The sequence below is a fragment of the Phodopus roborovskii genome, unplaced genomic scaffold (assembly GCF_943737965.1).
Source record: "Phodopus roborovskii unplaced genomic scaffold, PHOROB, whole genome shotgun sequence".
NCBI lineage: Eukaryota > Metazoa > Chordata > Mammalia > Rodentia > Cricetidae > Phodopus > Phodopus roborovskii.
In genome coordinates, this window is record NW_026126613.1 from 6814743 (window position 1) to 6833360 (window position 18618).

At 38.3% G+C, this 18618-nt stretch overlaps 1 pseudogene; it reads right to left on the minus strand.

Annotated features, from left to right (window-relative positions):
- LOC127237798 (ras-related GTP-binding protein A-like) overlaps positions 1 to 15080 on the minus strand; it is a 28206-nt pseudogene extending 13126 nt beyond the window's left edge.
- Between the last annotated feature and the right edge of the window lie 3538 nt (positions 15081 to 18618).

Here is an 18618-nt window from a genome sequence, read left to right on the forward strand (position 1 = left end):
TAAACCAGATTGGCCTTGACAACAGAGCAATCCTTCCATCTAAGCTTCCAAAATTTGGTAATTGCAGGGGCCAGTCATCATTTCCTGGTAGAGCCTTCAGGAAGATATTTAGGTAATGGAGTCAGATGCCATTTCACAGGAGAAAGTGAGTCCTCACTTTTGAGAACTGTATTAGTTACTTCAAAAGCATGAAGTTTGAAAGTGTTTTTTGTTTTGTTTCTTGTCACGTGAATTCTCTCCACTTTCAATCATCAAACCATCACTAGAAATCAAATAAATGCCATCAACACGCTCTTTGTCTTCTAAAACCATAAGATAAAGTTAACATCTTTCCTCTGTAGAGTTTTCCAATCTGAATCACTAGGTTAGGCTATAAAAAAGCAAACTAATACAACAGAGTATTATTTTTGAAGTTAGATTGCAGAAGATATTTGTAGCCCTTCCTTGCCCTCCTGGGTCACATTTTATGGGGAAAAATGTAGCTGCTATATCATAAGACATTAACCTTTTTAGGAGTTTCATGGTGTAAAGATTATCCTACCAAAGATCATTCGAATGAGTCGTCTTGGAAGTAAAGGCTCTACCCCAACCTCTCTTTTGGAACACTGCAATCCTACTGCTATCTTGGCTGTAGCCTCACAAGACACTGATCAGCAAGCACACAGCAAAGACCCTTTTGAACTTGCAATGTCAAAGACACTGTATGGGATGATAAATGTTCATCATTCTTCTAACCTGTAATTGGTTGCACAATAACAAATGTCTAATATAATGAGCATTACTTCTATTCACATTCCATTGGTAAGGTTTGATTATTTTAGCACTATATGTGGTCAAAAGGGATTGTGTGTGTGTGTCCCATCCAATCCCACAGCAACTTATAAAATAATCACTCACAGGCTTAATATTAATTATAATTGTTTGACCAATAGCTCAGGCTTATTACTGGCTAGATCTTACATTTAAATTAACCCATTTTTATTAATCCATGTAATGCCACATGGTCTGTGGCTCACTGGTAATGGTCTGTAATTTTTCCTATTATCTAGTGTCTCTCCACAGCTGTTGTTACTTTCTTACTAGCATTTAGAAAAACCAAAGTTAATGAATCATTATGTAATCAATTTCTGGGGGTCTTTATTAACCTCTTTCTGTTTATTTAGCATGTACATTAGTGTTCAATGAGATCATTCTATAACTGCTTTCACTGTAGGATTGTGTGGTATACTTGTAATATGATTTATATTGTAATAGGCAAAAAAAGAAAACCTGTTTCATTTTACTTGAGAGATATGCTGGAGCATTGTCAGTCTTAAGTTTTACAGGTATATCCATGATAGCCATAACTTCTAGCAAATGTGTGATTACAGAATCAGCCTTTTCAAAACAAAAAGAAGTGGCTCGTGGAAAACCCGAATTGGTATCAATTGTGTGCTATACATATTATAATTTTCAATATTCTACAAAATAAAACACATCTATATGCCAGAGTTCATTGCTTTGAATACACTTTGGGTTACTTCCTTCAGGCAGTGGAGTTTGGTTGTAGAAAGCATAAGTAGGACATTTTATAATTTCCTTGGCTTATTGCCAAATGATGAAAAACATATTTTTTCAAACCTTTGCAATTAGGATGGTTTTCTTAGGAAATTCTGAGGCCTTGAGCACATTTAATATCAATTGTTGATGAATCACATCACTATCTTGTGCTAAAGCACATGGTGGATCTGTATCTGCTCATGTTTGTTATACATATTGGATCATTCCTATCCCTAATTATTTTTTGTAACCGAATAAGTAATAAAGTCAATTCTGTATCATCTGTTATAAATTCAGCAGTTTAAATATGCAAAACAACTCTTTCCCTAAATAATATGAGAAAGGATCCAGTTAGTTCTCTTTACAAATTGAATTCACTTGCTTTTGTATTTGTTATTAATCTCTCAGTTACTGTAAGCTTTCTGCCCATGTTCATTTTCTGCCTATAATTTGCGAATTTCATCTCCTTTAAAAGGTAGTATAATTTCTGCTGGGGCTAGTCCTACTAACTGATGAAGTCTCAATTTTCCTTTTAGAATCAACTCAAAGACCTTTTCTATATAATTTTTAAATTTTTACTCTATATTAAGTAGAAAGATCCATTCTAAGATAATATCTTCCCTCTGCATTAAAATCCCTGTAGGTGATTGCATAGAGGGTAAAATCACCAGAATGCAGTCAAGCTCTGGATACAAATGATCCACATGTGCATGCTGTAATTTCTTTTCCACCAAAGCCAATTCTCTCTCAGTTTTCACTGATAATTCTCTGGGATTATTTATGTCCTTCTCTCTTTTTAAAGTTTGAAACAAATTATTCAATTCTTGATTTATTACTCCAATAGTAGGTTGTAGATGGACAATATCTTGCAGCAATCTTTGAAAGTCATTAAAAGTCCACAATTGATCTTTCCTAAATTGTACCTTTTGGGGTCTAATTTTTTGTAGACATATTTTATATCCTAAATAATCAATACACTCTCCTCTTTCTACTTTGCCATCAGCAATTTGTAATCCTCAATAAGGCAATTATATTTTAGCTCTTCAAATATTTTCTCTAAGGTACCTACATTTAAATCAGTCAGTAAAATAATCATCCCTATAATGGCAAATTATAGATTAAGGAAACTGCTTATGTATCATTTCCAATGACTGATGTACAAAATATTGGCACATAGTGGAGCTATTTAACAGCCCCTTTGGGAGAATCTTCCATTGATATCTCATAACAGGCTGAGGATTGTTATAAGTAGGCACCATAAGGCACATTTTTCTCTTTTTCTCTATTTTTTTTCTTGTAAAGCTATATTAAAGAATCTGTCTTTTAAATCAATAACTATAAGAGGCCATCCTTTAGGTAATACAAAAGGCCAAGGAATTCCAGACTGTGGAGAACCCATTGTCTGAATCACCTTATTGACAGTTCTTGGATCCATTACCATTCTCCATTTCCCAGATTACATTTTAAAGCAAATATAGAAGAATTCTAATGGCTGGTTGATCCTTCAATATGTTTAACATTTTTCAGCTCCTGTACCAGCTCTCTAGGGTCTGCAGTTTCTGATTTTAAAGGTCATTTCTCAACCCATACAGGTTTGTCAATCAACCATTTTAAACATAGGGCTGTTAGTACCCTTGCAATATCATCAGCTGTTGTTACCTGCATATTCAGTGACTGTTCTTAATAATACCTTAATAATGTATGTTTAGTGCATGATTTGTTTCTGAGATTAGAGGAATTTTAATATGGATATTCCATTGCTGTAACAAATCACATCCCCATAAATGCATTGCTATTATATATGGCTTTGACTTTCCTCTCTGTCCTTCTGTCCTATACATTTGACCCATCTCATGCTTTGTTTTACCTGACATAAAGTTCCAAACCTTAAAACTGAACATTTGCCTCCTGAAGAGGCCAATTTTGGATACCAACATTCTGGAGCAATTATTGTTATATCCACCCCTGTGTCTTCAAGATTTTCAATGACGTTATTTATTCACATTTTCAACTCTGGTCTTTGATCATGTATAGAAGTTTGCTGAAATATTTGCTATATTGTTTCTCCTTAAATTGTTGTTTTACCTTCCATAGCTGTTCTATAATAATGTGTGATATGTTTCTGTATGCTATTTTTTATTAGCATTGATTAATAAAGAAGCTGATTTGGCCAATAGCCAGGAAGAAAAGTGCCAGGCAAGAAACACAAGCAGAGACACAGGGAGAAAGAAGGTGAAGTCAAAAAGACACCAGAAGCCACTGGAGGAGTTAGATGACAAAATATTACTGGTAAGCCATTGGCCACATGTCGACACATGGATGAATAGAAATGGGTTTATTTAAATGTAAGAGCTAGCCAGGAATAAGACTGAACCATTGTTCAAACAATTATAATTAATATTAAACTTGTGAGTGATTATTTCAGTGGCTGCAGGACTGGGTGGGACATAGAAAATGTTCTGGCAACTATATCAATCTATGTTGTAATGAAATACTTTATTTAGGTTAACTTTACTAAGAAAGAAGATTTAATTAATCTATAGTTCTGAAGAAGCAAAAGCACAGATGGCACAATGACTTATATGACATATTTTCCTGAGGAAACACAGCAAACACACACACATCTGCTTATCCCCAAAATGGAGGAGTCTGCAACAGACTAAAGTAACAATTACACCAATGACCAATTGGTTTTTTTGTTTGTTTGTTTGGTTGGTTGGTTTTGGTTTTTTGAGACAGGGTTTCTCTGTGGTTTTGGAAGCTGTCCTGGAACTGGCTCTTGTAGACCAGGCTGGTCTCAAACTCACAGAGATCTGCTTGCCTCAGCCTCTGCCTCCTGAGTGCTGGGATTAAAGGCATGTGGCACCACTGCCAGGCAGAACCAATGAGTTTTTAATTGGGGTTACTAATAGGAATATAGTGAGACATCACTTACAAGAAGAACAGGGATGACTTAAAAGCAGCTTCATCACCAGACAGCCCACCCCAACATGGGGTGGCCTGAAACTCTGGTGCTTCCTATGCAATTTTCACATAGCTTGAATGTTGGATATCTCTTTTTTCCTCCAGTGTTCTAGGTTAGAGTCTCCACTCCAAGTAACTGTTTACTTTTTTTTTTTTTTATGTTCTATGTAGGTGCCCTTAATTTCAAGTTTCTGTTCTCTGGGACAGGAAACTTTTTATTTACTTCCTGAGGCTCATGAGCCTCTCCTTTTATGAAATGAATGCCTCAACTTGGGGAAAATGTTTCAATCTGAAAGAAAATTCCATGTAACAGTGACCAACCATGGTGACAGCCTGGTGATTGTGTGAGCACATAGTGCTCACAGTGGTGAAAGCATATGTCTTGTAGTGTGTACCACAGGAGTGTGCACACTCACAAGAGAGAAAACATATTACCAGATAGGCAGATAAAGAAAGAGAAAAGGACCAGGTTTTTTCCTTTTATAATGACCACTAGAACCAACCAAGACGTCCCATGTGATAGACACCATCATTTGTCTCAAGTATAGTACTCTCAATTTGTGAAGTTTCTCCCACTATGCTCTATCATTTACCATTCCTCATCATCTACTAAGAGATATAGAATGGGGCCTAAGATTCCAATATATGACCTCTCAGGAAACAATCCATATTGAAACTATAACAAGCAAACAAGACCAAGAGAGGCTGAAGATACAGTTAGTCACACTTAATTGCCACGTCCTTGCACAGCTCCAGGTAACAGCAAGGGAATGAAGAAAGGGCAAACACAGGAACACAGAAAAGCTGGTGTTGGTAGACTAAGTTCTCTAGTGAATGGGGCTGCAGGACTCAGGAAGATCAGCATGAAATAGATCCTTATGACAGAAAAAGAAATCTGAGATTTGTCTGAGGTAGGTGTGTTTGTGTGTGTGTGTGTTTGTGTGTGTGTGTGTTTCTTGTCTAATGTTGGAAAGACATCCCAATAAGTTAGTTCATCATGTTAAAAATATCGAAATGATGAATACACCAGTGTTAATCAGTTTTCTAGCATCATAAAATGCCTGAGATAATTTTGGCTCACAGTTTAGGAAATCGCAATCCATGTTCAGTTGGTCCCATTGTGGGGCCTGTGACAAGACAGCAAATCATTGTGAAAATGTTATAACAGAGAAACACCTTATAGCAGTTTTAAAAGGGAGTTATGCAGGAAATAGAAGGAGTCAGGCTCCCACAATACCCTAGAGAGGTCCTCCAGTAGACCCCATTGTTCAAATCTTCCACTTCCTAACAACTCTACCCTAGAGACCAAGCTTATAACTCTTGGGCCACTGTGTGCATTTGAAATATAAATTTTAGCAACACCTGATCTACAGAACATCACATTTTAGCTGCAGTATACTGAAACATATGGGTGATTTACTCCTGTGATTCTGTGACTCGCTGAAAACTGCAACTTATTACCTCAGCTCACCAAGTCTTGGAACAGAATGTTGTACTGCATGCCTAGACTGAGGAAAGATTAAAATCTGAAATTTAAGTATGATGTGTGCTGCATCCATGGGACTTTCATACCACTGTAAAGTGAAAAGTATTAATTCCAATCTTTTTAAGTTAGAAAACATCTGTATTACTAACTACTAAACAAAACATCACCTTTTAAAAAGCAGAATTTTATGTCTATTTTTTACATTCTGAATTATTTAAATTGTTTACAACAAATAGATATAGCCTTTATGGTAATATGGGTAATAAAAAAGCACAAGATAAAGATGTTATCTGGAGAGAAAAAAGATCTCCAAAATGTTTCACAAATCTTTTTTCCAGTACATATAACTTTATCAGCTTTTGTCATTCTTTAGACTAGCATTGTGCAAAAGTTCTAGTTATGAACAAGAGCATAAAAACTGTATATTCCTTCTGCTGCTTCTCGGTTCTGCAGCTGGAAGCGGCCATAAATGTTGCCTAAGTGGATGATATGATGATATTCCAAGAAAATTGTGTTTACTGGGATGAGTAGTGGTCCAGTTTGGACTATTGTTTGACCTCTCAGACTGTTAAAGTTCCTAAATTAGCTCTCTGCCTCTAATCCTTTTCCCTTCTTTCTCAATATCATACACTGATTCTACAAACATAATTAGCTATGCACCCTGTTTCTACTTGACTCATTAGTCAGAAAAATTCTCAAGATTACTTTAAGATTCAACTTCCTTGATCATATGTATAAACACAGCTTAGTGTTCTCTCCTCACTGTCTCCATAGTATCTGTGCATGTAATTTTAAAATATTACTTATTATTATTTGACTTGTGTGTGTATGAAGATGCCCATGTGGATGTGAAGATGCATGTGTGTAAAGATACATGTGAAGATACATGTGCATGTGTATGCATGAAGATACACGTGTGTAGGGGGAGTGTTATGAAGATGCCCTTGTAGGTATGAAGATGCATACATTTGTGTGAAGACATGTGTACGTGTGCATGTGTGTTGTGTGTATATGAATATACTTGTGTGTGTGTATTTGTGAGGATGCCCTTGAGGGTATGAAAATGCATGTTTGTGTGTGAAGATGCACATGTGTAAGATACATTTGTGTATGTGAAGATGGAAAGTGTGTGTGTGTGTGTGTGTGTGTGTGTGTGTGTGTGTGTGTGTAGATGCACACATGCCTTGAAGAGCATATAGATGTCAAGGAAAACTCTTAGGAGTCAGTTCACTCCTGTCACTGTTGTTCCTGTAACAAAACAAAACTAACTCATTACCAGTTTACAGTTTTACCTCTTCAGCCATCTTGTTGGACCAGTACATGTCTTGACTGACACCTTTCATTACCTGGCTTTAATATGTCACTGCTAGTTAGATAACATATCATGAAAGACAAGATAGATAGATACCCTTGTACTCTTTAATCTTTCAAATTAAATGCAAAACTCCCCATCCCCAGGATTTCATCTTCTCCCTTTCAGATCAGAAGAGCATGTTTTTGCTTGATCCAATGATGGCAAACACTGTCTTCTAAGTTAATTCAACATAGCAAGCATTTATAAGTAACATCTCTCAAGCCATAATAATTTGTGCTCTCTATTTCCAACTACAAGTAAACTGAAGTTCCCTGGATGGAGGAGTTAATTTTTAAAAGACTGAGAATATAATTGAATGAGGCTTTTTTGCATGTAACTAGTAAGCTGAGAGTATGCCACACCAATGCTTCAGACTTTCACACCTTACTTGATCAAACATCAGTTATAATAGGCCCAATATGTTAGATATATATCATCATTTATATTATATCATTCAACCCAATCTTCCCTCAGCCTTGTAGATGGCTGTTGCTAATTTGCTAACAAGAAAACAGATATTGTGAAGGTAGAGTTGGGTCTCTCAAACTTAGTTTCTCACATTTGAAATCCTGTATGGCTGTCCTAATATCCTCTTGATTCCTAACATTTGTAGGAAGACAATTTTGTGTCAATTATAAATCACTAATTTCACCTAGTACTTCCTCTTTTGGACTTGCCTTTCTGCTAAGTAATAAAGGTAGTTTGCAAGCCAGTGTTGGAAGTTGTTGATTTTCCCCCAAATGTTTCACAAGATATTTAGTATTGACAGTAGAAAGTTTAAGCTATGGGTGATGGAATAAACCTATAATCCCTAATACTGAGGAGGCTGAGGGAGGCAGACCATACATTGAAGATCAGCATGGACACCTTACTAAAATTCTTATTCAAAGTGAAAAATAAAAAGGGTTGTCAGTCAGAGACAGGAGACTTGCCAGGAAGCCACAGGTAGAAACTACAAGAGATGACTTTCTCTAATAATTTGGAAGGAGAAAAATGACTCTTAAAAGATGTCTTTGACAAGTTACTGGGGAAAAGGATTTCTATTTTTGTTTCCACAGAAAATGAAAAGATGTGGGTTCCTTCCAGACTAATGTGGTTTGATCATGCCAGACCGCCTGAAACAGAGTACAAGCTGATCCTACATTCAAAACAGCTGGACAAAGCAGCCCTACAGACTACAGCCAGGATTTCTGAATCTTCTTCGAATCCCCCATGACAGTGCCCCTTACCAGCAGGAAGTAGTTTGGAAAGAACAACACCCAAATTCCCAAATATTTTGTATAAATGTTTGTTTTCATTTAATTGGACTTTGTTATATAAAATAAAATATAATAATAAAAAAAAAAGATGTCTTTGACCTCCTCATACCCAAATTCCCCATCTTTCTGGGTCTTTCTTCATCTCTCTCTGTTTTTATCTCTTTTTTTCTTACTGACAATAAGGAATAATATTAAAAGTAAAATTAAAAGTGACTAGAGTTGTTGGCCCAGTAATGAAGTATTTACTAGCACATACAGGCACTCAGTTTAAAACTCACTATTACAATTTTAAAAGGAAGGAGAAAGGGAAAAAAAAAGCATTGATGGAGGGGTAAGTAGAAGAAGGAAAGGATGAAACAGTATAGGAAGGAAGTGGACAAGGACAGGAAAGCAAGGAGGGATTAAGAGAAGGAACAGCAAATAGGAAGAGGGACTAGGGAAGGAAGAAAGGGAAGGTCAATGCACTACTATGTACAAAGCATTGTTAGAACTATTTCTAGATTTTCATACATAGCATGGTGGCCCACGCTTGTAATCTTACTGCTGGAGGCAGAAAACAATTGCTGGAGCCTACTGGTCAGTAAGGTTAGCTTAGTCAGTAAGGAACTCACTCTCAAAAATCAGGGTAGATGATCACAGGAGTCTGACACCTGAAGTTGACTTCTACCCTCCCCACTAATGTGCACGCGCGCGCGCGCACGCACACACACACACACACACACACACACACACACACACACACACACACGGAGGGAGGATAAAATGAAATGAAATTTTATTTTAAAGTGTTAAGGAAAAAGATACATAAGTGTTTATGTTTTTAAAAAAAAAAAAAGTCTAAACCCCTGATTATAATTCAGTAAATGCTTTAGCAGTGTAAGAGGATATGATAAACTAGAATAGAGTGCATTTCTATATGATTTCCTGTTCAGCCCATGTTCAGAACTCTCCATTTTGCCTTTTTCCTCCAAATACTGAGGAACTCTTGTGACATCTGGAGTTTTCATTTGTCTGCACACCACAGGATTCCTAAAGAACACCAAGAGTCTACCTTTGTTTTTTCTCTGCTTTTTGATATGCCATTTGGGGTTTCTAATTTGAATACATTAAACACTGCATAAAATAAAATTCAGGCTGTGCATTCATTGAATTTTATTCCCTAAAAATGATTTTCCTTCCCTAGAATTTACAGTAGCAGCCTGGAGGCCTGCTCACATATACAATTTTATTAAATTAATATACATTCATAGAAGCATTCACATATGATTATTTTGCTATTCATAATATATATATTGTTTATTCTGAGAAAATGTTCTTGCTTTCAACAAATAACTGTGATAAAATACAGTAGCATAAGATAGATATATGGATAGGCTTTTCATTATGAGGAAATAAAACACTTATTAAAAATATGGATTTTTCCACAAGAACTTCTTAATCAAATCATCCCTTCTAAAATGATAATGTGAAGGCATTTAGATATCATTGAAACTTATGGCAGCTTAAACTAAAATAATATTTGATATGAAGACGATGACTTTGGTTGTTTATGGAATCAGATTCATTGATAGCTTATTGCTTGGGCTGTTAGCTATAACCAACTTTTTATTTTATGTTTCATTATTTTTTAAATTCTATACAGAAGCACTATTTCTCAAAAATAACAGTAATGACCTTTACTCTAACAATATTAAAAAGCTAACTTTTAGTGAGTGTAAATTTTAGGTCATTACTTTGAGAGTGACTGAGTATGCTTGATAAGATTTGTAATAACAAGAAGGTTGGGGCAAAGTAAGACAGTGAATATAGGAGGCAACAAAAGAAACCAAGACACAAATCACAGGATTATGGAGGGGTTTTTTGTTGTTGTTGGTGTGTGTGTGTGTGTGTGTGTGTTTGTATTTTATAAATGCGATAGAAGTTACAGCAAGTGTGCAGGAGTAAGTAGAAGGAGTGACATGATCCTAAGTATATTTTCAGACTCCTTATGATAGTTTGAATGAGAATGGTCCTCAGAGGCTCATATTTGTAAATGTTTGGTCCCTAGTTTGTAGGGGAAGTGTCTGGGAAGGACTAAGAAATGTAGCCTGGATGGAGTAGGTGTGACCTTATTGGATGAAGTATGTCACTGGAGATGGAAATTGAGCTTTCAAAAAAGCTCATGCCTCTCTCTCTCTCTCTCTCTCTCTCTCTCTCTCTCTCTCTCTCTCTCTCTCTCTCTCTGCCTGCTGCTTGTGGATCAGGATGTAAAGCTCTCAGCTACTGCTTCAGCATCATATCTGTCTTCCTGCTGTGAGGATGGAGGACTAACCCAGTAGTTCTCAACTGTCCTAATGTTGCAACACTTTAATACAATTCACCATGTTGTGGTTTCCCTCGGCCATAAAATTATTTTCTTTTCTAATTTTTAATTTTTAAAAATTATTTTTCATTTTACATACCAACCCCAGTTCCTCTCCCTTTGATTTTTCCACCACTCCACTTATCCCCTTTCCACCCCCATCTACTCCTCAGAGAGGGTAAGGCCTTCCTTAGGGAGTCAACAAAGTCTGGCACACCAAGTTTAGGCAAGACCACCCGCCCCTCATCAAGGCTGAGCAAGGTGTCCCACCACAGGCAATGGGCTCAAGAAAGTCAGTACATGCACCTGGGGTAGGTCCTGGTGCCAGTGCTAGCCCCTTCCCAAACAGATCAAGCCACAAAACTGTCACCCTCAATCAGAGGATCAATTTGGTCCTATGCAGGTTCCCCAGCAGTCAGTCCATAGTCCCTGAGTTCCCACTGGCTTGGGTCAGCGGTTTCTGTGGATTTCCCCATCTTAAAGTTGTTTTCATTGCTTCTTCACAACTTTAATTTTGCTACTGTTATTAACTGCAATGTAGATATCTGTGTTTTCTGAGCCCTAAGCAGCAACAGCATCAAGCAAAGATAAGGAAGGAAGGAAGGAAGAAAGGAAGGGAGGGAGAAATGGAGGGAGGGAGGGGGAGGGAGGGAGGTTAAAAAAAAAGAGTGTTATAGTGTTTCTGTGGAAGTGGTTTTATAAAGGGAAAGGGGGGAGCCTATGCTAGGGTGAGTGGGTAAAATGTGATTAGACATCCTAGGCAAATAATGAATTTTTGTTGCTGAACCTTGTTATTTCCTAGCAGGAGTGACTCAGTGGCCAAATAACGGAATAGACCTTGGGGGCTAACTTTAGGAATGTAACACTTTTGGTAAGGGAGAGGAAGAGTGCCAAAAGGGCAAAACCTGTCTGCAATGATAGGTCTACCTTTATATGTTACTTGGCCTTTTTCTTTTGCAGCTTTTAATACTTTTTCTTTATTCTGTATGTGTGGCAAGAGGAATTTTTTTCTGATTCATTCTATCTGGTGTTCTATAAGCTTCTTGTATCTTTATAGACATGTCCTCAGGTTGGTAAAATTTTCATCTATAATTTCATTGAGTATATTTTCTTGGCCTTTAGGCAAACATTCTTCTCTTTCTTCTATTGCTATTATTAACTTTGGTCTTTTCATAGAGTCCTAGATTTCCTGGATGTTTTGTGTTAGAAATTTTTTAGATTTAACATTTTCTTTAACTGATGAATCTTATTTTCTCTATGATATATATATTCAACACGTGATATTCTCTCTTCTATATCTTATATTCTGTTAGTGATACTTGCATATGTAGTTCCTGTTCACTTACACAGATTTTTCATTTCCAGAATTCCCTCATTTTGTGTTTTCTTTATTGCTTCTAGTTTCCATTTTCAGGTCTTGACCCATTTCCTTCACTTGTTTGTTTGTTTATCTTGGATTTCTTGGCATTCTTTAAGGAATTTATTGATTGCCTTCAATATGTTGGGTGTTAGGAGTAAGGTTTTTCTCTTTGGTCGGACCCACTGCAGCGCCAGCCCCAAATAACACACAGAGACTCTGTATTCGATATAATGTTAGTTTTTTATAGGCTAGCTCTGTCCTAATTATTATATAAACCCATTTCTATTAATCTAAGTATTTCCACGTGGTCTCATCTTACCAGAGAGTGGGCTTGTGTTCTGCTCTATCCAGTCTCTCCATGTTGACTCCTCTCTACTACTTCCTCGAATCCTCCTTGTCTCCTAGTCCTGCCTATCTTGCTTGCTATTGGCCAACAGTGCTTTATTCATGAACCAGTATGAGAAACATATTTATAGAATGACATATCCCCTCATTTGGGTTTTCTTTTCCTCAATTTCTTTAAAAAATATTTTCATTTCCTCTTTAAGGACCTCTATCATCTTTATAAAGGACATTTTCTTCTGCTTCAGGTGCATTAAAATTGTCAGGTATTGCCGTCACAGGATAGCTAGGTTATTGTTTTGACAAACTGTCCTGTCTGTTACTATTTAGTAGTTTGGATATAATTGGCCCCATAATCTCATAGGAAGTGGCACTATAAGGAGGGTGACTTTGTTGCAGGAAGTGTATCACTGTGGGGTTGGCTTTGGGATCTCTAATGCTAAAGATACCATGCAGTATTTTAACTCACTTCCTATTGCCTGTGGATCAAAGATGTAGAATTCTGCAATTCTCTGTCTCCTTGCACTCCACATACTCCCAGCCTCCATGCTGCTCACCCATGATGATAATAAACTAAATCCCTGAATTTCTAAGGCGCCACCTCAATTAAATGTTTTCCTTTATAAGAGTTGCCATAGTCATGGTGTCTCTTTAAAGCAATAGAAACCCTAAATAGACAATTGTTTTCTTACACTAGCTGTTAGGCATCTGAATTTGGTATAATTATGGGTACAAGTGTTGATTCCTGTGTTTGTCTTTGTTGGAGGGGTGTTTTGTTCCTTGGTTATGTTTCCTCTCTGATCTTCTGGTATAAGTGGGCAAGGGTTCTCATGCCTGGAAAAACTTCAGGTAGGGAGTCTCTGCTGGTGTTTGTGGGACCTTGGGTCCCTTGATCCATTCTGGTTTCTGGTGAAGTTGAAATCTTCTTCTGAGGTACCTAGGACCAGCCTAGCCTCTGGTAAAGCTGCTGGGGCTGTTCTTCTGACTGGTGTGGACTATACCTTGTTGTATGGAACCTGCCTGAGTTGTGGGCTAGCCATGGGGATGATGATAAAGTTGGAGGTATTTGATGGAAAGTGTGGTTCTTGGGGGAGCAGAATCCAAGGGTTGCAGCAGTCAAGTTGGAAAACATATTGGTCACCTACTTGTCACTTACTCATCAACTGGTGAGCACTTTGCCAGAGCATTGGGAGTTGGGGACAGGGTCCAGCAGTAGAGGAGGAAATGAGATGGGAGGAGGTGGGCCATAGGACAGGAGGATCATTCACTAGTTCTGGCTGGTGTGGTCTGCTGACTGGTGTAGTCTGGGCCTCAGTAGTCGATGCCCACTGGGTTTGGGGACATGGCCCATTACCAAGGCCAGGGATGAGCTGGGATGGCATGGATCTGGGGAAGGGTCCCATGGGACAGAATCCAGGGAGGGATACATTTCCTCTGGCATGAGGGTCATTCACACATTCTGGCCTGGGCCTGCTTGGCAGAAGTCTTCTGGGGTTTGGGGGAGAGCCAAGCAGTGGGGTCAGAGACAGGCTTGGACAGCTTGGCCTGGGGAAGGTCCCAGGAGACACAATCTATGGAGGTAGAGTTACTTTGGTAACACACATTAGCTTTGTATTTGGTTTAAAAAAAAAAAAAAGGCTGAGTGTCAAATGTGTTTAGAGAAAGAATAGAAGGGATTTTGTATTAGAATAAAATATTTGACGTGAGTAGCAAATGAAGTCCTGTATTGGAAAAAAAAAGGTTCAGAATGTTGTTTTCTGGGTTATGTAGTAGGGTAGTATGAAGGGAAGTGGGATGAGAACTAGGGGATGAAAGGGTAGCTTGACAGGTTACCATGTTGGCATGAGTATTGTCTTTATAGGTAAGAAATGTAATGTCCCGTGATGGGAGATGTCATTCTGTAAATATGTTTCTCATACTGGTTAATGAATAAAGCTCTCTTGGCCAATAGGTACGCAAGAGAGGAGGGACTAGGAGACAAGGAGGAAAGAGGAAGTAGGAAGGAGGAGTCAGCATGGAGAGACTGGGGAGACCAGATCCTGGCCCCATTCCCCGGTAAGATGAAACCACGTGGAAATATTTAGATTAACAGAAATGGGTTAATATTTAAGACAGAGATATCCTATAAGAAACTAGTACCTTGCCAACAGCATTATATCAAATACAGAGTCTCAGTGTGTTAATTGGGGCTGGTGCAGTGGCGGGACAAGACCAGCTGAGGGAGGAAAAATCTTACTCCTTACAGTCCCATATCCCGTGTTGCCACCAATTGCCATGTGGAAGTCCCAAGGTCTGGACTACAACCTGTGGCCTTGTTGGTGTCCAAGGGCTGTGCTGCTGCCAGAGCCACACTGGTCTGAATGGTCTGTGATGCCACCTGGAGCCATAATGTCATCCAAGCCCAAGATGGTGCTGAGGGCCATTTCTTGGTCCATTGCCTTAGAGCATCCAGGGTCTGAGTTGCCATTGATGGCTCCTGTTGCCACCAAGGGCCAGAAGGATGCGCAGGGTCTAGTCAGCCACCTGAGACCATGTTGGTGCCTGTTTTAGTCTGGGTTTTTTATTGCTGTAAAGAGACATGATGACCATAGCAACTCTTACAAACAAAACATTTAATTGAGGTGGCAGCTTACAGTCTCAGAGATCCAGTCCATTATCATCATGGTGGGGAGCATGGCAGTGTGCAGGCAGATGTGGAACTGACTACCTCTTAACTAGATGGCAGCAGGAAGTCAACTGTCACACTGAATGAATCTTGAGAAAAGAAACTTCAAAGCCTACCCCAAGAGTGATACACTTCCTCCAATAAGACCACACCTACCCTAAAAAAGACCACACCTCATAATATTGCCCATCCTTTGGCCACCACATTCTACCCAACTGGCACCCCAAAGACTTGTAGCTACATCATAAAGCAAAAATGCTTCAAAAGTCCCCATACTCTTTAACATTCCCAAACTTGTTTTGAAGTCCAAAGTCTCTACTGTAATACCCTGTAGAATAAGACTAGAAACACAGACCACATACTTCTAACACATAATGGCATGTGATATATATTGCCATTCCAAAACACAGGGAAAGGAGCATAGAGAGGAAATAATAGAGCAAAACAAGACTGTAAACCAACTAGGCATACTCCAGACTCTAGATCTTATGTCTGATGTCAAAGTGCTCTTTGGGTCCCAATCCATTCAGCTTTGTTGACTGCAACACACTTCTTTCTCTTAGGCTTGTCCTGATCCCTCTTAGCAGCTCTCATTGCCTGGTTTTCCATGATTCTGGCATCTCTAACATCTTGGGTTCTCCAAGACAATCCAGACTTCAACTTCATAGCTTCATGCAATGGCTTCTCTAACTAGATCTCCATTCAGGGACATCCATGACACATGCCTCACCTCAGTGGTTTTATTCCATAACTCCGTTTTTCAATCCTTAACTCAAAATTTAGAATCATGTTGGCAGCCAAAGCTGCCAAGTTTTGCTGCTAACTGGTGCTGGAACACGCACCCATTCTTCAATTACATGACTATCTTTCACTGCCTAAGTTTGGCTGTTCTGAAACTTGCTCTGTAGACCAGGCTTGCCTCAAACTCAGATTTGCCAGCTTCTGCATTTTCAGTATTGGAATTAAAGCTGTGTGCCACCAACTCCTGGGTCTAGGCTTTCCTTTAGTTCTTTTTCCCAAGTTGGGAACTTAGCTGGGTGAGATCTTGCCCTGAGGTCACCACTCCCTTTAGTGGCTAGGACCTCTGTTTTGGGGGCTGGCTCCCCCCTGCTTAGTTCCCTGAGAGCCAAGCTTAATGGCAGAGGTACCAAACAAGAGCCACATTTACCACCTCAACTCTGGGGAGTTTTGGAGTACACACTGCCACTGAGTAGTATGCCGTCCACTGTTCACAAACCCCATTTAAAATATGACCTGAAAATTCTCTTTATTTCCTCAGTGTTCCTTGTTTTGTCCCCCTTTTCATTTCTGATCTTGCTGATTTGCATATTCTTTCTCTGCTTTTTGGTAAGTTTGGATAAAGGTTTGTCTATCTTGTTGATTTTCTTGAAAAACCAACTCTTTGTTACATTTATTCTTTGTATTTTTTTCCTGGTTTCTACTTTATTGATTTCAGTCTTCAAATTGATTGTTTCCTGGTGTCTACTCCTCTGGAGTGAGTTTGCTTCTTTTTGTTCCAGGGCTTTTGTAGTGAGATATTCACTTTCTCCTCACCTATGCTACTGGCCACGCCCACTGAGGGTGGAGACAGGGGCAGATGATAGTGGGGGGAGGGACTAGGTCTGAGGAGCACTCCCATGCAGCCCCACCCCTAGCATTCTCTTGCTTGCAGCACAGTGAAGGAGAGCCCCCAGAGGCATCCTTGGGTCCAGGAACCTGCTGGTGTTCATCTGTCTGTGTTGTAAGTTTGTTAAGTTATTTCTCCATGTTGTAAGTTTGTAAGTTATTTCTCCCTCAATAAACATCTATTCAGCCTATCTGTTTCTCCTGATCCTTATTAAACCATGATAGGCTATCAGGTGTGCTGTAAATTCTTTAATGTGACTATCCTCTGTTTTCTTCATATGGGCAATTAGTGCAATGAACTTCCCTCATGGCACTGCTTTCAAAGTCCATAAGTTCAAGAATGTTGTTTCTTCATTGTCATTGAATTCTAGGAAATATTTAATTTCTTTATTTTTTCCTTGACCCAGGAATGGGGCAATTCCACATTGTTCAGTTTGCATGAGTTTGTAGGGTTTCTGCAATTTGTATTGTTGCTGAATTCCAACTTTAAAGCATGGTGGTCTGATAAGATACAGAGGGCTATTCCAATATTTTTTGTATCCCATGACAAACTTCACATCATATGTTGAAAACCTGTATTCCACAATTCAAACATTCAAAGGAAATGGAAAAATTTCTGGATTAAATCAAGAACAGATAGGCAACTTAAAATAGACCTTAACCCCAAAATGAAATAGAAGCAGTCATCAAAAGCCTCATAACCAAAAAAAAAAAAAAAAAAAAAAAAAAAAAAAAAAAAAAGCCAGGGCCAGATGGCTTCAGTGCAGAATTCTACCAGAAAGTTAAAGAAGAGCTAATAACAACACTCCTCAAATTGTTCCAAACAATAGAAGAAGGTTCATTACCAAACTTTTTTTATGAGCCACAATCACTTTGGTACCCATGCCATACAAAGACACAACTATGAAAGAGAACTACATACCAATATCCCTCATGAATATTGATGCAAAAATACTCAATAAAATACTATCAAATTGAATTCCAGAACACATCAGAGAAATCATCCACCATTACCAAGTAGGCTTCATCCCTGGTTTGCAGGGATGGTTAAACATATTAAAATCTATCAATGTGATCCACCATATAAACAAATTGAAAAAGGAAAAACACATGAATATCTCACTAGATGCTGAAAAAGCCATTGACAAAATTCAACACCCTTTCATGATGAATGTCTTGGAGAGATCAGGGTTAACAGGAACATACCTAAACATAATAAAAGCAATATACAGTAAACCAATAGCTGACATCAATCTGAATGGAGAGAAGCTTAAGGTGATTCCTCTACAATCAGAAACAAGACAAGACTGTCCACTCTCTCCGTATCTCTTTAATATTGTACTTAAAGTTCTAGCTAAAGCAATATGACAACAAAAGGAGATCAAGATCAAAATTGGAAAGGAAGAAGTCAAACTTTCACTATTTGCAGATGATATGACAGTTTACATAAGCGACCCAATAAACTGTATTAGGGAACTCCTATAGCTGTTAAATACCTTCAACAAACTAGCAGGATACTAGATAAAGAAACAAACAAACAAACAAAAAATCAGTAGCCCTTCTATAAACAAATGGCAAAGGGGCTGAGAAATCAGAGAAACATCACCCTTTACATAAAGAACATAAAGTATCTTGGGGTAACACATGCCAAACAAGTGAAGACCTATATATCAAGAACTTTG